Source organism: Bos grunniens, chromosome 29 (genome assembly GCF_055505025.1).
Source record: "Bos grunniens cultivar Pamir isolate PY7600 chromosome 29, Bosgru_T2T1.0, whole genome shotgun sequence".
Lineage (NCBI taxonomy): Eukaryota > Metazoa > Chordata > Mammalia > Artiodactyla > Bovidae > Bos > Bos grunniens.
The window spans coordinates 38,349,387-38,374,813 of record NC_141193.1 but is presented as its reverse complement, the minus strand read 5'-3'; the positions used below and the strand labels follow the sequence as shown (position 1 = coordinate 38,374,813).

At 37.9% G+C, this 25,427-nt stretch overlaps 1 protein-coding gene and 1 pseudogene across 11 annotated transcripts in view; one reads left to right on the top strand and one right to left on the bottom strand.

Moving 5' to 3' along the window:
* Positions 1–25,427, top strand: part of LOC147342510 (uncharacterized) — a 360,032-nt gene that overhangs the window by 249,403 nt on the left and 85,202 nt on the right. The window lies entirely within an intron of this gene.
* Positions 12,072–12,584, bottom strand: LOC147342511 (large ribosomal subunit protein eL21 pseudogene; annotated as a pseudogene).

Here is a 25,427-nt window from a genome sequence, read left to right as displayed (position 1 = left end):
GTATGTATCTATATGTATGTATGTATGACTTTTGTGTCTATATACTTGGGAAAGAGTGAGAAAGACGGAGAGAGAGAAGGGTGGAGGGGATGATAGAGAAAGAAAGATATTTTTAGTAAGTTAGTTACCATAATCATGGAGTCTGGTAAGTCAAAAATCTGTAAGGCAAGGCAACAACAGGCTGATGATTCAGGTGAGAGGTGATATTACAATTTTGAGTCTGAAAGCTGGAAATTCAGGCAGGGTTTCTATGGTGCAGGCTGGTAGCACAATTCCTTTTTTCTCAATCTTTGCTCTTGAGGCCATCAGCAGATTGGATGAGGCCTATATATCTTATGGGGGGTGGGGGTGGTGGGTAATCTGCTTTACTTAAAGTCAAAAATTGTAAATGTTAATGACATTTTAAAAGTACCTTTACAGCAACCTCTAGACTAGTGTGTGTTTGACAGCTAGTCATTATCACTGAATCAAATTGACATGTAAAATGAACCATCATAATATGAGAATCTCAAATCTCTGAGCAGGAATGTGTGGTAGGCAGTCTCCGTAGCGCTCTCCAATGATTGCTGCCTCTTATTATTCATGACCTGGTGTAAAACTCTTCCTCTGCGTGTGGACTGGACCTATTCTAAGACACAGAATAATGCAAAAGTGGTAGGATGTCACCTCAGACATCAAGTTACAAAAAGACCATGATTTCCATTGTACATGTCGTGTTTTTCGTTTGCGTCTTACTCTTGAGGGAAACAGCTTCTATTGTGAGTTGTCTCCTAGAGACGCTTTTGTGGTATGGAACTCATTTCTCCAGTCAATAGCTATTGCAGAGTTATACCTACCAAGGGGGCGTGGGCTCGCTCTAGTCAGGTGAGCAAGTTGTGAACAAGTGATGAACAAGTTGACTGCAGTCTTATGAGAGACCGGGAGTCAGAGTGCTCATTTAAGCCACATCTGGATCTCTGAGCCACAGAAAAGAAATGAGATAATAAATGTTTACTGTTTTAAATGTGGAAGCAATTTGTCACATAACCATAGATAATCAACACAAGAACCTTCGTTGTATTGTCTGTAATTTAAATCTATGTCTGAGAGGAACTCCTTTTTTCTTTCCACTGGAATTTTAGTGGGGATTTATTGCTGAATACAGTGATGCCATTGAGAGAAAGAGGATGAAGAAAGCCCAGTCTTCTTGGGTTTTAGTCTGGAATTTCTAAGTCCAGGATACTTGATAGGTACTCAATGAGCACTTTTCAGAGAATAGGAACAATAACCATAAGAATTAGTATGAAAGTACCTCAGAATGCTAGTAAGAACCCTTTCTAAATACCTACTAATGCTTATTTCTGTTCATTTTTTCTGTTCCTGGTGAAGAAATCTGAATGATCTAAAATACAATCAGAAATCAAAACCAGTTCCTTATTAAAATTCACCTTTCTCAACCTACTTAGTAAATTGTCCCATGCACACCATATATTAATGGAATATTCAGTTAGATTATTTTTCATAGTCAAATGATTTTCTCCAGGGGTGAACATGCCATTTGAGACACAACCCTTGTCTCAGGTGTATTTTGAGCCCATTTATATAAACCAGCATTTATAGAAAAAATACATACATGACTCTTGGGCTTGGTTTTGGTATCAGCTGATATGATTTCAGTGAACAAAACTGTAGCAGCAGATTTCAACAATGCTCCACAGAGGGAACTACTGGATTTGGAAAATCAAATTGGGTTTAGGAGAACCCAGTTTCATTGCATTGTGTGGAAGTTATACAGAGTTTTAAAATGATCCTACTTCCAGATTATCTCTGGGTTCTTTTACAATGGGACACATCAACCTTTAAACCTTCCTTTGATAAAATCTTTAAGGATAGCCACAGCTCAACAGTAAATGACATTGGGATTTTTGAGCAAAAGCAGAGTTCTATCAAAAACCTTTTTCTTTCTGTTGAGACAGTTGGTTCAAGGATAGTTAATAACTACAGAAAGCCCAAGACTTTTGACACCATCTCAGAAGTGAAATTTAGATCTTACTAAAATTTGGTGTTGTGACACACTAGTGTGTCCAGATCACTGTAAAGTATATCACAAATACACTTGTCAGTCAGTCAGTCAGTTCAGTTGCTAGTCGTGACCCCATGAATCGCAGCACGCCAGGCCTCCCTGTCCATCACCAACTCCCGGAGTTCACTCAAACTCACGTCCATCGAGTCAGTGATGCCATCCAGCCATCTCATCCTCTGTCGTCCCCTTTTCCTCCTGCTGAGTACTTTTTTATAATTAAATATTAACACCTGCACATGACTTATTTCTCTTAAATTATTTAGTTTCATATGTATTCCTATATTAGTGGTACATTGTGCTATACTTTATAAAGATGAAGAAATATGCTTAGTATTAGATCTGGGAATTGCATGGAAATTTAGCTTGTTTCCCTTTTCCATAGTTACATGATTAATATGCATCTTGTTAATATATAATTCATTTATTTGACAAATATTTATAATTATACAATATATTAAACATTGTTCTAGATCCTGGAGATATAACAATGAATAAAACATGCAAGATCTTTGATTCTCATGGAACTTACTTTCTAAGAGAAAAAGGAATCTGATACCAGGCAAATGAATGCATATAATTTCAGTTCTTGACTTGGTATTTGATTCCTGTTGCTGCTGTAAACTCTTGGCCCATAGCTGTCTTCTCTGGACTTGGCAGTTTTGTCTTCTGGGCTGCTGGCTCTGCCCTCTAATCCTTTTTTCACAAAAGATAGTAAATGTTTGCACTTGAGTAGTTTCATCAGCTTGTTTTATGTTTGTAGAGAATCTAACAACCTTTTTCATTTCATTCTTCTCTGTCCTTTTAGTCTAAGATGGCACTATTTCTGCTGGTAGACTACTCTCAAAAGCCTTGTAGGTCTCTCATGTATGCCTCAGGGATTTATTTCATTAGACAAGAGGCTCCTCCATAAGTATTTCCTGAATAGTCTTATGTTTTTTCATAGCTGCTCATTAGATGCTGAGGAGATCCATGAATCACATGCTTAATTTCTTTAAAGGGCCCTCTGTGTAATCGAATACTCTGGCCTTTGAGGATTCCAAACCACCAGACTAGCAAAATATCCAGACACATCCTTGATTTTCTCCCCAGAGCATGTTTCCCTGACAATGAGTCTGCTAATTTTGGCATCTTTTGAAATCTGGATAGGCTGAGAATTTTTCAGGTCACCTGGAGCTGGTTCCTTTTTGCTCAGCACTCTTTCTCTTAGTTTATATCTTTCCCTTAACATTTTACATTGGGTGGGAGAGGAAACCAGGCTGCAACTTGCTGCTGCTTCTTCACCAATTTGCTGTGAAACCTCATCGGCTAAATATCAAAGTGTGTTCCTTATTCGGCCCATTTTAGGATTCTGTAAGCTATTTAGCATCCGTTAATATGAGATCTAGTGTCGTCTGTCATCCACCGGTAAGAAGTCTGACAAACACAAAAATGGTGTGTTTTATTTTCTTGCTTTTACTTAAAGCTCTTAAGAAGCCAATATGAATTACGGTGCAATTCCACTTTGCCTTGTTTTCTAGATTCAGTATATTCTCCATGATATGGAATGTGGAGAGACTAAATTAGGCACCAAGGTACAGCTGCCAAACAATACTCAGTGGGAAAAAGCAGAAAATGGTCCTGTGGGACATATTCAGAGTACAAGCGGGAAGTGAGTATTTTCTCTGGAACAGCCTTGAAGTACTCTCTTCTCAATGCTCTGAAACTCAGAACCAGCACATATGCTTATAAGTTCTGCTTTCCACATAACTGTAGGAAGTACTGTTTTTTTTTTTTTTTGCCAGTTGATAACAAGGATCCTTTTCCTCCAATTTCTAATAACATGTCCCTAATTCCCTTCTGATCTCTGTCCCTAACTCTTTTGTTTCTCTTTTTGTCTTTTATATTTTCCCCTACCTCCTTTCAAAGAGAATGGGCTGCCTATCTGGGTGCCTGGTGTCCTCCAGTAGTGTTGAGAAGTTGTTTTGTGGAAGTTGCTCAGCATTCTAATGATCTTTTGGTGAATTTGTGGGGGAGAAAGTGGTCTCCCCATCCTATTCCTCAGCCATATTTTCCTGTCTCCAAAATCACTGCAGATGGTGACTGCAGCCATGAAATTAAAAGATGCTTGCTCCTTGGAAGAAAAGCCGTGACCAACCTAGATACCATATTAACAAGCAGAGACATTACTTTACCAACAAAGGTCTGTCTAATCAACGCTATGGTTTTTCCAGTAGTCATGCATGGATGTGAGAGTTGGACTATGAAGAAAGCTGAGCACTGAAGAATTCATGCTTTTGAACTGTGGTGTTGGAGGAGACTCTTGAAAGTCCCTTGGACTGCAAGGAGATCAAACCAGTCCATCCAAAAGGAAATCAGCTCTGAATATATTCATTGGAAGGCCTGATGCCGAAGCTGAAACTCCAATATTTTGGCCATCTTATGTGAAGAACTGACCCATTGGAAAAGACCCTGATGCTTGGAAAGATTGAAGGCAGAAGGAGAAGGGGATGACAGAGGATGAGATAGTTGGATGGCATCACTGATGTGATGGACATGAGTTTGAGTAAGCTCTGGGAGTTGGTGATGGACAGGGAAGCCTGGAGTGCTACAGTCTGTGAGGTCACAAAGAGTCCAACATGACTGAGTGACTGAATTGAACTGAATTTCTTTCTGAGTCCCTAGCAGTATCTTCTTTAGTGTTCATATTTCTATGAACAGTCTATTTATGACTATTCAGTTATTCTCTAAGACTCAACAGGCTTTAGGTTCTATCCTCATGTCTTCTGAGCCTTCATTCCCATTGTATTTAAAATCTGTGTTACTACCAACAGTCAAAGCAATCTAGACTTATTCTGTTAGGCTCCTCCAAACTCTTCCACCATCTGCCCATTGCTGAATTCCATACATGTGCTGCACTTAGTCACCCAGTCGTGTTTGACTCTTTGCTCCCCCATGGACTATAGCAGGCCAGGCTCCTCTATTCATGGGGATTCTCCAGGCAAGAATACTGGAGTGGGTTGCCATGTCCTTCTCCAGGGGATCTTCCCTACCCGGATCGAACCCAGGTCTTCTGCACTGCAGGTGGCTTCTGTACCGTCTGAGCCACCAGGGAAGCCCAAAACCAATACCAGGTTGATAGGTACTTGTTATAGCAGCAAGGTTATAAGCACTTATTTGAAAGGTGCTTTTTGAAACTGAGTCATACAGGACCTGGTTAGTCGAAGAGCAGTTCAACAAAAAACCTTACCAGGCAGTTTTAAGCAAGGAAATGACGTGATCCAATATACATTTTATAAAGATAATATTTCTTGTGTGGAGAATGAATCATAAGTGGACAAGAGAGCAGGGAGATAAGACAAGAGACTGTAGTAATAGGCAGTAGTTTTGGCAATTATGGTGACTTTAAACCTAGGAAAGCAGTAGAGATAGAGATATTTAGATTTGTGATTCATCTTGGAGGTGGCGTTAACATGAGTTGCTGATACTGGGGTTGGGGGGGAGAAGAGTAAAGAATATAGGGATTAAGGATGATTTCTAGGTTGAGTGTTGAGTAACCATATGCTTTTGCGTGAGTAGAGAATAATGAAAAAAAAAAACAGTTTGGAGCATAGGAAATCAAGAGCTAAGTGTATTATTACTATTAGATATTCAAGTGAAGATGCTCACTCTCAGGTTGAATATTTGATATAGAAGTTAGCTTCAAAAAAGAGCTTAGAACAGGAGAGATTCTTCTAAAATTTAAGTCAGTTCAGGATACTTGCTGCCAGAAATATCACAAAAGTTTCAAAGTCTTGACCGTGGTTCATAAAGCTCCCATAATCTATTTGCCATCACCCTTCTGATTTCACTGAGTGCCATTTCCCTTTTTTTTTTTTAATTTTATTTTATTTTTAAACTTTACATAATTGTATTAGTTTTGCCAAATATCAAAATGAATCTTTAACCCACTTGTTCTAGCCATGCTGACTTTCCTTCTCAATTCATTTAGGTCCCTATCAAATGTTAGGGCTTCCCTGGGAGCTCAGCTGATAAGAATCCACCTGCAATGCAGGAGACCCTGGTTTGATTCCTAGATCAGGAAAATCCCCTGGAGAAGGAATAGGCTACCAACTCCGGTATTCTTGGGCTTCCTTGGTTAGCTCAGATGGTAAAGAATTTATCTGCCTGTAATGCAGGTGACTTGGGTTTGATCTCTGAGTTGGAAAGATCCACTGGAGAAGGGCATGGAAACCCACTCCAGTATTCTTTCCATGGAGAATCCCCAAGAACAGAGGAGCCTGGCCAGCTATAGTCCATGGGGTCACAGAGAGTCAGACACCAGTTGCTGATAGCGCACAGCACTCAAATGTTATTTTAGCAGAAAGCCATTCTTTGGCCACTTTGCTCAAACAGCAACTTTCTCCAATTTTCTCCATCCTTTAACCTTAACTTATTTTTCTTCATTCTCATTCATCCCCTTACAGTATATATGCATACATGTATATATATGCATGCTTTTATTCACCTATCAAGATTCCAGAAGGTAAAATCTATTAGAGTAAGATTTATTTATTTTGACCATGACTGTAGAATTAATGCCTAATATAGTTCTTTGCACAAGAATTTAATTATTTGTTGGAATTAATGAATATTAAAAAGGTAAGATCTGAGGGATAATTGGACACAAAGGATATATATGAGAAGAGTCTGAGTCTTGGTGATTTATTGATGTTACTACTGAGAGGAATACTAGAGTAGGAAATAGTTTAGAGAAAATGATATATTCCCTCTTGGTCATGGCTTAAGTTACCTTTAGATATCTGGAAGGAAATAAATGAATGATTCTGGAGCTCAGAATAGGAGTTCATAGAGGAGATACAGATTAGATCATGTGATCTGTGTAGTAGTTTCACCCATAGAAATGGTTGATCACAAAATAGGTGATCAAAATATGTTAAACAAATTTGTGATCAAGAAATATCAACTTTCAAACAGTATGAGGGTTTCTCAAAAGCTAAAAACAGAGCTACCATATAATCTAGCAATTCCACTTCTGGGTGAATATCCAAAGGATGTGAAATCAGGATCTTGAAGAGATAGCTGCACACCCATGTTCTTTGCAGCATTATTCACAATAGTCAAAAATTAAAAACAAGCTCAGTGTCCATTGATGGATGAAGGAATATGGAAAATGTGGTATACACATACATACACACAACAGAATATTATTCAACCATAAAAAGAGAGTAGATCTTTAATGTTTTCAACACACACACACACACACACACATACATGTGCGCGGTAACTACGCAAAGTAATGGAGGTGTTAAGTAATGGTAGTGTGTTAATCATTTTGCAGTATATCCATGTATCAAATCATCATGTACATTTTAAACTTATATAATGTTGTATATCAGTTATAGCCCAGTAAAGCTGTAAAAGGGAAATAAAATAGCCTCATAAAACTTTTATATATCTTAAAGATATCAACTTTTGTTTTCTATTTTTTCTGTTTTAATACAAATTATAGGATAAATTCTAGCTTGCACAACAGTTTGCAGTTATTTTCTACCACAGAGCACCTACTCTGTGCCACGTACTCTACTTTCTTATGTTTTACTTAATGTCATTAACATGGGTATAAGGTATTCATCACTAGAACTATTTTACAGATGAAGAAAATGAGACATGTCCAGCATTCTCTTAAGTTTTACTTTTCAATCAAGTAAGGTTTTTGTGGAGTTTGGAAATCTCTGTTTCCATTTGGTGTGTTTGTGGACCTCCTTCCTGCTGTCCCAGTTCTCCATATGAACCTTTCACCAGAGTTGAGTCAAGTTGATAAATTGAGTATTTGCTTTGTGCTGGGTAATGTGGTAGAAATGGAACGGTGTGAAAAAGAATAAGGTGATAAAAGAATAAAAGATAGGTGTCTCTATCCTGAATGAGTTCACAGTCCAGTGTAAGAAATGTGATGACTATTATGTTAATTATTTGAAAGCATAATTACAATGAATTATGTTACATTCCATAATATAATTATGAACAACATGTTAATGAAGTATAAAGGTGGGTTACCTAATACAATCTGTGGGAGTAGGGAAATTTGGGGAAGGTTTTGTAGAAGATATGATTCATCCTAATCTTCAGTGATGAATAGTTTTGGTGAGGTAAATAAAAGGAAGGAAGGGCATTCCAAATTGAGAGAGGAGCATGAATGAAATATAACTGGGGTCTGCAGCTAGGTGTCATGGGCAATGATCTCCGAGAAATTCAGTCCATGTATGTGGAATTTTACATAAATGCATTATTTTTCCTGCTTCAGTTGAAGTGTCCCAAGCAAAGGCACTAAAATTGTCTACACCGCCATTCAAGGCAGAACGTGAAATGTGGGCAAGAAGAAGGCAAGGTCACATGTAGTTGGGGAAATTGTGCTGAGTGTAAGGAGAACAAACAGACCTAAAACATGGGGAAGGAGAACCGGCTGAAGTGAGTGGAACGAGAGTGATGAACTGGTTTACAAGTGATTTGTGATGTGGTACTTGTCATGAGTGCCTGGCACAGGGTTGGGGGCTGCTTCAGATCTAAGCACTGGGCAGAAAGGAAGCTAGTTTGTTCCTTAAGTCAAATCATCTTTCTCAGCAAATTAGAATTTTGCGTGGAACTTTATTTCATGACAAAATCGAATTGAGGAAGAATACTTTTTGTTACTGTTCTTAAACTCTTCCAAAGAAAATAAAGGAGCAATTTAGAAATCAAAACTAGGATGGCAGACTTGACATCAATTAATGTATCATGCGTTAAGGAATTCTCCTGGTAGATAAACACCAAGACGTTTCGAAAGATGAGTCTGGATAATAAGATACAGGTAATGACAGGAACATACGTCTTCCCAAATGCAAGAGATATTAAGCGGGGATCAGGAGAGAATAAGTATCATGCCTCAGGTCTGTCTCTTTCTCATTTTAGGAATTATCTGGAGGATATGTTGTTAAAATTTTCATTTCATTGAAAAACTTGAGATTTGAAGGGCAAGTTAAAAAGCATTAATTGAGTTCCAACTAGATGCTAGCCATATAGATATCTTAAAATCTCATAAAAATCTGATGGAACTCATTATGTCTGGATGAGAAAAGGGACATCCAAAGAGGTTGTGTGTCTGGCATACAAATATGAGTCTGTGTGTGCTAAGTTGCTTCAGTCATGTCTGACTCTTTGCAGCCCCATAGACCATAGCCCACCAGGCCCCTCTGTCCTTGGGATTCTCCAGGCAAGAATACTGGAGTGGATTGCCATGCGGTTCTCCACTCCATGAGTCTGCTTAGCCTTATGATATGAATCTGCTTAGACTTATTCAAGTCTGCTTAGCCTTAAATGACTTGTTCTTCCTACCATACTACACTGGTCATTGGAATTATAAATCTTAATTAGAAGAACTGCAGAAGTGTGACAGGGAAATTGCATATCAAAAGTTGGGAAAGTGGGTACAAGAATGTAGAAAGTACAAAGTACAAAGCCTGGGGACTCACTGCAGCTGGGTTCTGGCCCTGGATCTGGCACTGATCCAGCTCTCAGTGACAAGTAATGTCCCCTCCCTGAACCTCAGTTTATAAGAGGTCTCTTGAAGAGACAAATTGTCCATTCTTCTTTTAGCTAACAGTCTAGGCTTTGGTGGCAGGTTTGTTAAATTGGCAAAAAGTTAAATTTAGCTGAAAGAGACGTTACTTTCATCTTTACTGCCTCCGGGTTCCTTCTTTTATTAGATGATTAGGGAACGGGTTCCTAGACTGGGGCCGAATGCTCAGAGCTCCCCACTGTCTGTGCCTTTTCAATTCTACCACTTGTTATAGGACCTCTGTCTTCATCCTTCATTGTGTATTATAATCAAACTTACTTCACAGAGTCTTTGTGATTAAATATTGAGTTGACCCAAAAGTTCATTAGGTTTTAAGTAGAAATAAGAGACACATTATTCATTTTTACTAAGAGCTTTATTGAACAATGTGTTCACTAACTGAACAAAATTTTTGGCCAACCCAATAAATTAAAGTCTGTAACGTGCTTATACCAGAATCTGGAACACAGACATAGTTTGTAAATGTTATCTTAAGGTTATTATTGCAGTGATTACCCTGACTAGAATTTCAGTTATTCAGAATGGTCTCTCTCCTTCTGGTCAAAACTTAACCATTTTGTATACTTTGATCGACTAAGCCTTGCTATTTACTTGCCAATGAATGATAAAATACTAATCACTGATAATCATATCAGATTACCTTACTCCCCACTCGGAGGGAACACATTCACATTTTGATAAGATCTTATAACACCTGGACACAGAAAGAAAGCAGTAGAAGGGGCTCCAGCATGAGTAAAGACACAGAGAAAGGATTAGGAGTTCTGATTTTATGATACAGTGAAGTTACTTTGACTGTTGTTTTCACTTTTCAGCATAAGTACTACTCTTTGAACTGGGAGACTAGGAAAGACCATTATGTAAGTGGTACAAGTGATCCTGTGTATCAGCCCTAGCTACATTTAGCAGGTCCCTAACTAATTGTAGTAAAAACTATTTCTGATGGAATATAGAGCAATGAAAAGTGAGGAGAAAATATTCTAATTTGTAGAACTATTGCTAATAAATAATTGAGAAAGTTGCCATTTGAAATCCCCAATGGGAAAGAGCAATTTTATGCAAAGATTATCAGTGAGTATTAAAACCAATATGTGAAGGAAATGTTATAATGCATAAATCACACTCACAAAGCCTGAGCCAAGTAATTAGTCTTCAGTTCAGTTCAGTTCAGTCACTCAGTTGTGTCTGAATCTTTGTGACCCCATGGACTGCAGCACGCCAGGCTTCCCTGTCCATCACCAACCCCTGGAGTTTACCCAAACTCATGTCCATTCAGTCGGTGATGCCATCCAACCGTCTCATCCTCTCTTTTCCCCTTCTCCTGCCTTCTATCTTTCCCAGCATCAGGGTCTTTTCAAATGAGTCAGCTCTCCTCATCAGGTGGCCAAAGTATTGGAGTTTCAGCTTCAACATCAGTCCTTCCAATGAACATTCAGGACTGATCTCCTTTAGAATGGACTGGTTGGATCTCCTTGCAGTCCAAGGGACTCTCAAGAGTCTTTTCCAACACCACAGTTAAAAAGCATCCATTCTTCAGCGCTCAGCTTTCTTCACAGTCCAACTCTCACATCCATACATGACCACTGGAAAAACCATAGCCTTGACTAGATGGAACTTTCTTGGCAAAGTAATGTCTCTGCTTTTGAATATGCTATCTAGGTTGGTCATAACTTTCCTGCCAAGGAATAAGTGTCTTTTAATTTCATGGCTGCAGTCACCATCTGCAGTAATTTTGGAGGCCCCCCCCCCAATAAAGTCTGTCACTGTTTCCATTGTTTCCCCATCTATTTGTCATGAAGTGATGGGACTGGATGCCATGATCTTCCTTTTCTGAATGTTGAGCTTTAAGCCAACTTTTTCACTCTTCACTTTCACTTTCGTCTAGAGTCTTTTTAGTTCCTCTTCACTCACTAAGTCATGTCAAACTCTTTTGTGACCCCATGGAATGTAGCCTGCCAGGCTCTTCTGTCCTTGGGATTTCTCAGGCAGAATACTGGAGTGAGTTGCCATTTCTTTCTCCAGGGCATCTTCCCTACTGGGATTGAACCGGGTCTCCTGCATTGGAATGCAGATTCTTTACTGTTGGGCCAACTGGCAACCCCCTATATATATGAGTACAATAAACAATAAGTGGCCTTAGAATGTGAAATTCCCCAGAGTTCCAGAATGGATCTTGATTGTTTATTGGCTGGCTTGAGATACTTATTAGTTTATTAATTCTACCATTTTTTTCCAGAAAGTATATCAGGTATTAAGTCTTTTTTAAATAAATAACATCTGGCAGTTTATTAAAAAATGGAGCATACTGAACAACAAACTATCTTACATCTTTCAGGAAGAAAAAACACTAAATTTGAAAAGACGTCTCCCACTGAATCTGGACACAACACCTCTGCTCAATTAAGAGAAACATTTGTACAGTCCAGGTCTTTATTTTTACACCCATCAGGCTATGAATTCATAGGGAACTGGCTCCAACAGTTTGGGTTCCTTTCCATTGGTCTTCACGAAGTGTGCTTCTCTGGGTGGAGCAGGCTGGTGCTTCAGCTGAACCCAAGTCCCTTTCTCTTTGGCTTCCTTCTTTTTCTGATCATTTTCCTTCACACATTTCAGAAAGCTATCTTGGCTCTTAGAGTGCTTAATATGCTCGATATGCACATTAATTCTTTTGGCAAGAATCTTGTCCTTAACTTGTTTGTTTACAATGATGCCAACAGTATACTAGGTAACATTGTCAACTCTCCCAGTTTTGCCATGGTAACATTTATGGGGCATTCTTTTTTGAACAGTACCCATTCCCTTGATATCTACAATATCACCCTTCTTGTAGATTTGCATGTATGTGGCCAAAGGAACAACTCCATGTTTTCTAAAAGGCCTAGAGAACATGTAGTGGGCCCCCCTCCTCTTTCCCTTTGTGTTGGTCATTTTGGTGAATTACTGGAAGATGGCAGTTCCGGCTGAAACACTTAAGGCATTAAGTCTTTAAAGAGTCTGCTGGCACTCTGTTTTAAGATACTTGGAGATTAATAAAACCCAGATTAGCACTGAGCCTTATAAGTCAGATGGCAATACTATTTTTATAAATATAACTCACACACATTGGAGACATAATAAATGTAAGAATTAGCTTTACAGATGGGGGAACTGAAGATCAACTGTGTTTAGTAGCTTTTGCAGCTGGTTAGACTAAAAATCAGCCTTCTGACTTCAGATGACTTCATCTTTCTATGATCCATTTTCCCTGTTGAAAGACTTCATAGAAAAGAAAAATAGTTCTTGAGCAATATGTAGAGGAACTGATGAGGTTCGTTGGGTATAGACCTGCCACTTGGTTTTGTACACAAGCAGCTAATGATGGTGGGATGAGTACAGGACTTTGGAGACATAGGTGTGAGTCCCCAAACAGCTTTTTGACTCTGGGAAAGATATTTAACCTCCTTGATCCTTAGATGCCTCTTTTGATGAATGGGAATAATTGCACCTGCTTTAAGAAACTGACTGAATGAATTGCTACTGGTTAGAGTACTTGTGAATGGCAGTGAGGGGCTGGGATGCTAGATACTCTTGCTGTCATTGTTATAGCAGGAAGCGTGCAGTTGCCAGTGATCCTCTCAGTTCCCCCAGTGCTCTTTCCTGGGTGACCAAGAGACGAAGAGACACACAGCTTCAGTTTGGAAGAGCTGTCTGGAAGGAATGCGAAATGAGTTCCGGAAAGCCAGTTGGAATTTAATAATGCATGAAAAATACACCAAGGGGAGGAAGGAACCAATTAGGCAGCAATTAAGGAGACTGCAATTACAATGCATCTTAATAAAGTCCAAAAAATATTAGCCTACAAATAGAAGACAGGCTAGTTACCTGTGGAAAAAAAGAGAAGTGGAAATAAGGAAACTATGCAAGTCAGATATGATGAAAGCAAAGAACAGGAAAGGAAAAATAAAAATATATTTTGCACTGTCTTCTGTGCATGTTCAGATCCCAAGCATCTTTCATGAATCTATTTTTATGACATTCCTTGAAGCACTTCTGTTTAGTGCTGTTGTTAAATTATGGTGCTTCCTTCACAGCTGAAAAGCTAACCCCAGTAATCCCCCAAATAGGAAGTACAAATGATTAGCAAATTTTTGAAAAGTGACCAACTATCTTAGGAATCAAATAAATGCAAAGTAAAATAATTTAACATCCCACCTGAATCTGAAAATCAGAAAAGACTTTTAAAGCATTTTTTGCCTGTTCCTTCTTTATACTTGCACTGGGGCATCCCGACTTACACTGAGCAGCTGTTTGAGGAGCAGTTCTTTTTTGGTATATGACTGTCAGACAAGTGTGCTGTAGAGAAAGGGGTTCTGGAAAAGAAGTCAGGAGACTGAGCCAATTAAAGCCTCAGCTCCAGCAATGGAGTACTGAGAATTCAGATTTAGAGTCAGCTATTGTTTACTAATTACTTACCATGTGAGAGATGAGAACTTTATTCTGTATGACATAGTTAATATCCACAGTAATGTCTGCCTTTTATTGTTAACCCCTTTTGTTCAGAGTATGATAGGCAACCTAATCCTGAGGGGTTGGATCACTCAGTTCAGTTGCTCAGTCATGTCCAACTCTTTGCGACCCCATGGACTGCTGCATGCCAGGCTTCCCTGTCCATCACCAACCCTCATGTCCATTGAGTCAGTGATGCCATCCAACCATCTCATCCTCTGTCATACCCTTCTCCTCCTGCCTTCAATCTTTCCCAGCATCAGGGTCTTTTCCGATGAGTCAGTTCTTCTCATCACGTGGCCGAAGTATTGAAGTTTCAGCTTCAGCATCAGTCCTTCCAATGAATATTCAAGACTGATTTCCTTTAGGATGGACTGGTTGGATCTTGCAGACCAAGGGACTCTCAAGGTTGGGTTTCTTACCCAAGTTCAGGGTTTTAGTGAAAAAGCATTAAGTTAATGTATGAAAGTGTTTTGAAAACTAATTAATAGCATCATTTTTAAAACCTGCCTGCCAATGCAAGAGACATGAGATGTGGGTTTGATCCCTGGGTCAGGAAGATCCCCTGGAGTATCCCACTTCAGTATTCTTGCCTGGAGAATCCCATGGACAGAGGAGCCTGGCGGGCTCCAGTCCATGGCGTCACAAAGAGTTGGACAGGACTGAAGCAGCTTACCCTCATGACTGCAAAGAAAATAAGTGAACAGTGAAAACTTAATAGTGATAATAATGAGAAATATTGAATTTTATTTCAAAGGTTTATGTTCCTTTTCTGTTTTAAAATGGCAGTTCACATCAAAGCCAAAAATGTCATCATCATATTTGAACTCAACTTTGTTTTTTTAATTTAATTTAATTTTTAAACTTTACAATATTGTATTGGTTTTGCCAAATATCGAAATGAATCCGCCACAGGTATACATGTGTACCCCTTCCTGAACCCTCCTCCCTCCTCCCTCCCCATACCATCCCTCTGGGTCGTCCCAGTGCACCAGCCCCAAGCATCCAGTATTGTGTATCGAACCTGGACTGGCAACTCATTTCATACATGATATTATACATGAACTCAACTTTAAAACAAGCTACATAACTTTTTAATTAAATTTTGTTTTAATTATTTGAAATATTAATATGATTTTCTCAATCATTTGTTTAAAACCTTTCAACGTGTCCAGCAGTTATAGAACAATCTGGTTGGTTGTTGATCTGGTTCCCCAGAGGCTTATAATCTGTTCTATACAATTTTGTACCTTAACTATATTTTTCATGTCTGATCATTTCATATGTGTAGTCTTTTTCTCACATTGGGTTTAATCATTCCATGGAACAGAGGCTCTATTTTATTCTACGAATGTCTTGTTTTTATTCTATGTATGTCTCCTTAGCACCACTTGACGTAGTGATGGGTATATTACAGGCACTTCCCCAATCCCTGGGGAATCAGGAATAATAAAACAATTGGAATAACAGAATTGGAAGAAGCTGTGAGGCACAAATGACCTGCAGATGCTCTGATACAACAGTTTGCCTCTCTACACTGCCACAACATTTTGAACCATTATCTACAACCCTTTTAAAAGTTTTTCCAAGTTTCAAGGGACAGTTTTGGCTTTAGGCAAGGGGGAGTCTCAGGAAGCTCTATCACATTGAAAAGTCTGCTGACTTATTAAGAACTTGTTTCTGTACGAGTGCTACTTTGTTTTCTTAATTGGAGCATAATTGCTTTACCATGTTGTCTGGGTTTCTGTTGTACAAGGAAGTTAATCTTTTAAAACTCTGGGTTTCTGGCTTATTGCCAAACCGAGTTTTCACATTGTAGACTCTTTGTTGGTTTCCCACCTTGATGTGCTGTCTGTTGCTTCAGTCATGTCTGACTCCTTGTGACCCTGTGGACTGCAGCCCGCCAGGTTCCTCTGTCCATGGGATTCTCCAGGCGAGAATATTGGAGTGGGTTTCCATTACCTCCTCCAGGGTATCTTCCCGACCCAGGGGTCGAAACCACATCTCTTATGTCTCCTGCATTGGCAGGCAGGTTTTTTACCCACTAGCGCCACCTGGGAAGCCCATCCCATTTTGATAGCCTTCTGTTACACCATTCTCTGTATATAAGTTATCATCTTCTCTCTTGAAGCATCACTGTGGATTGGAAAGAATGTTAGCTTTGCAAACATGCATATCCTTACTCCATCATTGCCTGCTATGTGATCGTAGATAACCTGTTATAAAACTGCGTTATCTAATCTGTAAAATAATACCAACTGCACCCAACTCAAAGAGCTGTAATAAAGATTAAATGAGATTTCTAGGGAAAATGTGAGGTAAAGATGATGTGATTAGATTCTTGGGCATGGATAATTCATAAAAAGTTAGATTTTTAAAATATTTTAGGTTGAGCCTATTAACTTTGATTTCTAGGCAGAAAATCAGGTCTATATTTATCCCATCTAAAAGTATTATAATTATTTGCATTGGTTTAGAGTGCAAAGAGGATTTAGAGACCTGGATTTAAATCTTATACTCCCTCTTACTGACTGAGTGACATAGTGCAAATAATTTATACTTGCTGAAAGTCTGTTTCTGGTAATTAGTAAACAAGGAAAATAATATCCACTACACAAATTAAGACAACCGAGGAGATAATGTATATCTCTGTTGTACAGAAGATCATGAAATGATCTTAATAGCTAATGCTGTTGAGTTGGAACTTTGTGCTGGTATTTTTATTTGTGTTTTCTCACTGTAGACTTTACATTGGTATTATCATTATTCCCATTTTACAGGCAATTGAACCACAGAAATTAACTTGCCACAAAGCACACAGCTAGTAAATAGAAAAGTTGGTTTATGATTATCTCAATAGATGCAGAGAAAACCTTTGATAAAATTCAACACCCATTTATAACAAAAACTCTCCAGAAAGCAGGCATAGAAGGAACATACCTCAACACAATAAAAGCCATATATGATAAACCCACAGCAAACATCATCCTCAGTGGCAAAAAATTGAAAGCATTTCCTCTAAAGCCAGGAACAAGACAAGGCTGCACACTCTTACCATACTATTCAACATAGGTTTGGAAGTTTTAGCCACAGCAATCAGAGAAGAAAAAGAAATAAAAGGAATCCAGATTGGAAAAGAAGTAAAACTCTTCTTGGAGTTTGAAGATGACATGATCCTCTACATAGAAAACCCTAAAGACACCACCAGAAAATTACTAGAGATAACTAATGAATATAGTAAAGTTTCAGGATATAAAATTAATGCACAGAAATCCTTTGCATTCCTATACACTAATAATGAAAAAACAGAAAGAGAAATTAAGGAAACAATCCCATTCACCATTGCAATGAAAAAAATAAAATATTTAGGAATAAATTTACCTAAAGAAACAGAAAACCTATATATAGAAAACTATAAAACACTGATGAAAGAAATCAAAGATGACACAAATAGATGGAGAAATATACCATGCTCATGGATCTGAAGAATCAATATAGTGAAAATGAGTATACCTCCCAAAGCAACTTATAGATTCAGTGCAATCTCCATCAAGCTACCAACAGTATTTTGCACAGAACTAAAATAAATAATGTTATAATTTGTATGGAAACACAAAAAAACCTCGAATAGACAAAGCAATCTTGAGAAAGAAGAATGGAACTGGAGAAATCAACCTGCCTGATTTCAGGCTATACTGCAAAGCTATAGTCATCAAGACAGTATGACACTGGAACAAAAACAGAAATATAGATCAGTGAAACAAAATAGAAAGCCCAGAGATAAATCCATGCACCTATGGACGCCTTACCTTTGACAAAGGAGGCAGGAATATACAATGGAAAAAAACCAATCTGTTTAACAAGTGGTGCTGAGAAAGGTCAACCACCTGTAAAAGAATGAAACTAGAACACTTTCTAACATCATACACAAAAATAAACTCAAAATGGAGTAAAGATCTAAATATAGGACCAGAAACTATAAAACTCCTAGAGGAAAACATAGGCAGAACACTCTCTGACATAAATTACAGCAAGATCCTCTATGACCCACTTCCAAGAGTAATAGAAATAAAAGCAAAAATAAACAAATGGGGCCTAATTAAACTTAAAAGCTTTTGCACAATGAAGGAAACTATAAGCAAGACAAAAAGACAGCCTTCAGAATGGGAGAAAATCATAGCAAACAAAGCAACTGACAATCTCAAAAATATACAAGCAGCTCATGCAGCTCAATACCAGAAAAATAAACGGCCCACTCAAAAAATGTGCCGAAGAACCAAACAGACATTTCTCCAAAGAAGGCATCCAGATGGCTAACAAACACATGAAAAGATGCTCAATATCACTCATTATCAGAGAAATGCAAATCAAAACCACAATAAGGTACCATCTCATGCTGGTCAGAATGGCTGCCATCAAAAAGCCTACAAACAATAAATGCTGGGGAGGGTGTGGAGAAAAGGGAGCCCTCTTACACTGTTGGTGGGAATGCAAACTAGTCCAGCCACTATGGAGAACAGTGTGGAGATTCCTTAAAAACCCGAAATAGAACTGCCATATAACCCAGCAATCCCACTGCTGGGCATAGAAACCAGAATTGAAAGAAACACATGTACCCCAGTGTTCATTGCAGCACTTTGCAATTGCTAGGACATGGAAGCAACCTAAATGTCCATCGATAGATGAATGGATAAGAAAGCTGTGGTACATATACACAATGGAATATTACTCAACTTTAAAAAGAATACATTTGAATCAGTTCTAATGAGGTGGATGAAACTGGAGCCTATTATACAGAGTGAAGCAAGTCAGAAAGAAAAACACCAATACAGTATATTAATGCATATATATGGAATTTAGAAAAATGGTAATGATGACCCTATATACGAGGCAGCAAAAGAGACACAGATGTAAAGAACAGACTTTTGGACTCTGTGGGAGAAAGTGAGGGTGGGATGATTTGAGAGAATGGCATTGAAACATGTATATTATCATATGTGAAACAGATCACCAATCCAGGTTAGATGCATGAGACACAGTGCTCGGGGCTGGTGCACTGGGATGACCCAGAGGGATGGGATGGGGAGGGAGGTGGGAAGGGGGTTCAGGATGGGGACACATGTATACCCGTGGCCAATTCATGTGAATGTATGGCAAAAACCGCTACAATATTGTAATTAGCTTCCATTTCCTGCATGAAATAGGGAATTCAAAGTTGGTGTGCTGGGACAACCCAGAGGGATGGGATGGGCAGGAAGGTGGTTGGGGGGTTTGGGACAGGGGTTCACATGTACACCCATGACCGATTCATGTCAATGTATGGCAAAAACAACCACAAAAACTGTAAAGTAATTAGCTTCCAATTAAAATAAATAAATTAAAAAAAATAAAGCATGTAAAAATAACAAATAAACAAACACAACAATTTACAGTAAAAAAAAAAAAAAGAACCTGTGATGGGAAATAATTTCAGTTTTTATACCCATGTACCTTGAATAGCAATAGTTATTAAAAATTTGTGGTCATAACCATAATATTAATGAGATGATAAAACTTGGCAGCCTTTGTAAAAAATACTTTATATGTATTATTACATTTAATCAAAGATAGGCCTTATTACCATCATCGTTATCTTAGTTTTGAAGATGATGAAACTGAGGTCCAGAAAGGTAAGCTATGTTTCCTAAGGATGGCCAGATAGTAAGTGTGGTGGAGCTAATGTTTGAAATCAGGTTTGGGTATGCTTTTCTACTTCCTTTACATTTCTTTCTGTTTATCTTTGACTTTCTCAGTCATAACCCTGGTTCTGAATCTCAGAGCATTGAGAGGAGTGTATTTCAAAGCTCTTCCAGCGATAATATTCACTTCCTGCTCATACTCTGAAAATGTTCCATAAGACAATTTTCTGCTTTTTACCACTGAATATTGTTTGGCAATTATACCTTTGTGCCTAATTTAGTCTCTCCTCATTCCATATCATGGCGAATATACTGAATCTAGAAAACAAGGGAACGTGGAATTGCACAGTAATTCATATTGGCTTCCTCTGACTGTCCATAGCACATGTGTAATTACCTAAGAGCTTTAAGTAAAGGCAAGGAACAATAAAACACACCGTTTTTGTATTTGTCAGGCTTCTAACCTGTGGATGACAGACAACACTAGATCTCATATTAAAGGATGTTAACTAGCTTACAGAATCCTAAAATGGGCCAAGAAAAATAAGCAGCTGGAACTAGAGAAGTCAAGAACAATACTCGACTGTGGCTGCAGTCACTTCCAACCTCATCTATAATAGGACAAATAGATTGTAGGACTCAACTTAAGTCATCCCAGATACACTAGATATCGTTCAGTATCTAAAGAGCCTTACTGTGTTCTGACTCTTTGCGACCCCATGGACTGTAGCCTATGAGGTTCCTCCATCCATGGAATTTTCCAGGCAAGAGTCCCGGAGTGGGTTGCCATTTCCTTCTCCAGTCATGATTATCAGCAAATACTAATTACTTCAGCTTGGTAATGTTTGCATCCAAATGATGGTGGTGTCTGTCTTATTGGTAGAAACTAAGTCATCTGCTGTATTGTAACTGTCACTGAAGCGGAGTCTGAGAAATGTTGTTTTTCTCATCTCTGTAATACAAGACCGGAAACTATAAAAAGGCTGAAATGGCAGAATGAATCGACTTCTAGAACTTGTTTGAACTTTTATATGAAATCGCAGAAATATAAATGTACCATCTTTATCTTAATGCAAAAATCTTAAAGGCATGATTTATAGCAGTTTAATCCTTATAATATGAAAAACATTGAATACAAGCTTTACAGATACTCATGGTCAAATTAATATTTGTTGAATTAGGTTAAATATGCAACATAATTTTAGGGCATTTTAGGGAAAAGGAAATTTATTTATTGGGCAATTACTATGTACTAGCAACTTTGTGCACCTATTTTCATTCTTCCCTAAACCTATATGAAGAAGTTATCCCCATGTTGTAGATTAGAAAACTGGAGGTCAGTAGTTAAATAATTTGTGTAAGAACTTAAAGGGGAAAACTTGTTTAATTATTTTCTTTAAAAACACATGCTTCTTTATTAAATTGAACTGCCTCCTAACTGGTTGGGTTCAAGATATTTTTATTTTACATTTTGCGTCTTATTTAACTTTCTTAGTGAAATTTAAATACTCTGATTTTTGTAAACTTAAAGGGAAATGTCATGAATTACTTGGTAATTCTTCATAAATAATCATTATTATTATTTTTTTTTATTCTTCCAATTTTATTTTATTTTTAAACTTTACATAATTGTACTAGTTTTGCCAAATATCAAAATGAATCCGCCACAGGTATACATGTGTTCCCCATCCCGAACCCTCCTCCCTCCTCCCTCCCCATACCATCCCTCTGGGCCGTCCCAGTGCACCAGCCCCAAGCATCCAGCATCATGCATCGAACCTGGACTGGCAACTCATTTCCTACATGATATTTTACATGTTTCATTGCCATTCTCCCAAATCTTCCCACCCTCTCCCTCTCCCACAGAGTCCATAAGACTGTTCTATACATCAGTGTCTCTTTTGCTGTCTCGTACACCGGGTTATTGTTACCATCTTTCTAAATTCCATATATGTGCGTTAGTATACTGTATTTATGTTTTTCCTTCTGGCTTACTTCACTCTGTATAATAGGCTCCAGTTTCATCCACCTCATTAGAACTGATTCAAATGTATTCTTTTTAATGGCTGAGTAATACTCCATTGTGTATATGTACCACAGCTTTCTTATCCATTCATCTGCTGATGGACATCTAGGTTGCTTCCATGTCTTGGCTATTATAAACAGTGCTGCGATGAACATTGGGGTACACGTGTCTCTTTCCCTTCTGGTTTCCTCAGTGTGTATGCCCAGCAGTGGGGTTGCTGGATCATAAGGCAGTTCTATTTCCAGTTTTTTAAGGAATCTCCACACTGTTCTCCATAGTGGCTGTACTAGTTTGCATTCCCACCAACAGTGTAAGAGGGTTCCCTTTTCTCCACACCCTCTCCAGCATTTATTATTTGTAGACTTTTGGATCGCAGCCATTCTGACTGGCGTGAAATGGTACCTCATAGTGGTTTTGATTTGCATTTCTCTGATAATGAGTGATGTAAAGCAACTAGAAAAGGAAGAAATGAAGAACCCCAGGGTTAGTAGAAGGAAAGAAATCTTAAAAATTAGAGCAGAAATAAATGCAAAAGAAACAAAAGAGACCATAGCAAAAATCAACAAAACCAAAAGCTGGTTCTTTGAAAGGATTAATAAAATTGACAAACCATTAGCCAGACTCATCAAGAAACAAAGGGAGAAAAATCAAATCAACAAAATTAGAAACGAAAATGGAGAGATCACAACAGACAACACAGAAATACAAAGGATCATAAGAGACTACTATCAACAATTATATGCCAATAAAATGGACAACGTGGAAGAAATGGACAAATTCTTAGAAAAGTACAACTTTCCAAAACTGGACCAGGAAGAAATAGAAAATCTTAACAGACCCATCACAAGCATGGAAATTGAAACTGTAATCAAAAATCTTCCAGCAAACAAAAACCCCCGGTCCAGACGGCTTCACAGCTGAATTCTACCAAAAATTTAGAGAAGAGCTAACACCTGTCCTGCTCAAACTCTTCCAGAAAATTGCAGAGGAAGGTAAACTTCCAAACTCATTCTATGAGGCCACCATCACCCTAATACCAAAACCTGACAAAGATGCCACAAAAAAAGAAAACTACAGGCCAATATCACTGATGAACATAGATGCAAAAATCCTTAACAAAATTCTAGCAATCAGAATCCAACAACACATTAAAAAGATCATACACCATGATCAAGTGGGCTTTATCCCAGGGATGCAAGGATTCTTCAATATCCGCAAATCAATCAATGTAATACACCACATTAACAAATTGAAAAATAAAAACCATATGATTATCTCAATAGATGCAGAGAAAGCCTTTGACAAAATTCAACATCCATTTATGATAAAAACCCTCCAGAAAGCAGGAATAGAAGGAACATACCTCAACATAATAAAAGCTATATATGACAAACCCACTGCAAACATTATCCTCAATGGTGAAAAATTGAAAGCATTTCCTCTAAAGTCAGGAACACGACAAGGGTGCCCACTTTCACCATTACTATTCAACATAGTTTTGGAAGTTTTGGCCACAGCAATCAGAGCAGAAAAAGAAATAAAAGGAATCCAAATTGGAAAAGAAGAAGTAAAACTCTCACTATTTGCAGATGACATGATCCTCTACATAGAAAACCCTAAAGAGTCCACCAGAAAATTACTAGAACTAATCAATGACTACAGTAAAGTTGCAGGATATAAAATCAACACACAGAAATCCCTGGCATTCCTATACACTAATAATGAGAAAACAGAAAGAGAAATTAAGGAAACAATTCCATTCACCATTGCAACGGAAAGAATAAAATACTTAGGAATATATCTACCTAAAGAAACTAAAGACCTATATATAGAAAACTATAAAACACTGGTGAAAGAAATCAAAGAGGACACTAATAGATGGAGAAACATACCATGTTCATGGATTGGAAGAATCAATATAGTGAAAATGAGTATACTACCCAAAGCAATTTATAGATTCAACGCAATCCCTATCAAGCTACCAACAGTATTCTTCACAGAGCTAGAACAAACAATTTCACAATTTGTATGGAAATACAAAAAACCTCGAATAGCCAAAGCGATCTTGAGAAAGAAAAATGGAACTGGAGGAATCAACCTACCTGACTTCAGGCTCTACTACAAAGCCACAGTTATCAAGACAGTATGGTACTGGCACAAAGACAGAAATATTGATCAATGGAATAAAATAGAAAGCCCAGAGATAAATCCACGCACATATGGACACCTTATCTTCGACAAAGGAGGCAAGAATATACAATGGATTAAAGACAATCTCTTTAACAAGTGGTGCTGGGAAATCTGGTCAACCACTTGTAAAAGAATGAAACTGGACCACTTTCTAACACCATACACAAAAATAAACTCAAAATGAATTAAAGATCTAAACGTAAGACCAGAAACTATAAAACTCCTAGAGGAGAACATAGGCAAAACACTCTCCGACATACATCACAGCAGGATCCTCTATGACCCACCTCCCAGAATATTGGAAATAAAAGCAAAAATAAACAAATGGGACCTAATTAACCTTAAATAATCATTATTTACTCTGCTGTTTACAGATGTATTTCCTCTTGCTGTGATAACTTGATTCACATTGCACTTGCTGAATATATTATTGAAAAAATATGTTCCCTCTGAGCCTATACAGTATTTACTTTTGTTTTAAGAGAGGACAATTACACAAATGACCTTATCAATAAGAGTGAACAATTGATTATATCATAAGCAGAGAAATTAAAGACTGTAATATATCACATATCTAAGCTCTTACAATAAATACCTAGAAGTATATCTGACTCAGAAGGTAAAAGACTTGTACTCAGAAAACTATAAGACAATGATGAAAGAAATTGAAGATGACACAAACAAATGGAAAGATATATACCATGCTCATGGATTGGAAAAATTATCTTGTTAAGATTACCCAAGGCAATCTATAGATTCAGTACAATCTCTATCAAAATACTAATGACATTTCCTATAAAACTATAACAAATATTCTAAAATTTGTATAGGAACACAAAAGACCCCAAATAGCCAAAACAATCTTCAGAAAGAACAAAGATGTAATTATCATGCTCCCTGATTTCAAATTTTATTGCAAAGCTAAAGTGTTAACAAAATAATAGCATGGTACTGACACAAAAGCAGAAACATAGATCAGTGCAACAGAATAGAAAGCCCAAGAATGAACCTACATTTATATGGTCAAGTAATCTACAACAACATCTATTTCTGCTTCATTGACTATGCCAAAGCCTTTGACTGTGTGGATCACAATGAACTGTGGAAAATTCTGAAAGAGATGGGAATACCAGACCACCTGACCTGCCTCTTGAGAAATTTGTATGCAGATCAGGAAGCAACAGTTAGAACTGGACATGGAACAACAGACTGGTTCCAAATAGGAAAAGCAGTACGTCAAGGCTGTATATTGTCACCCTGTTTATTTAACTCATATGCAGAGTACATCATGAGGAACGCTGGGCTGGAAGAAGCACAAGCTGGAATCAAGATTGCCGGGAGAAATATCAATCACATCAGATATGCAGATGACACCACGCTTATGGCAGAAAGTGA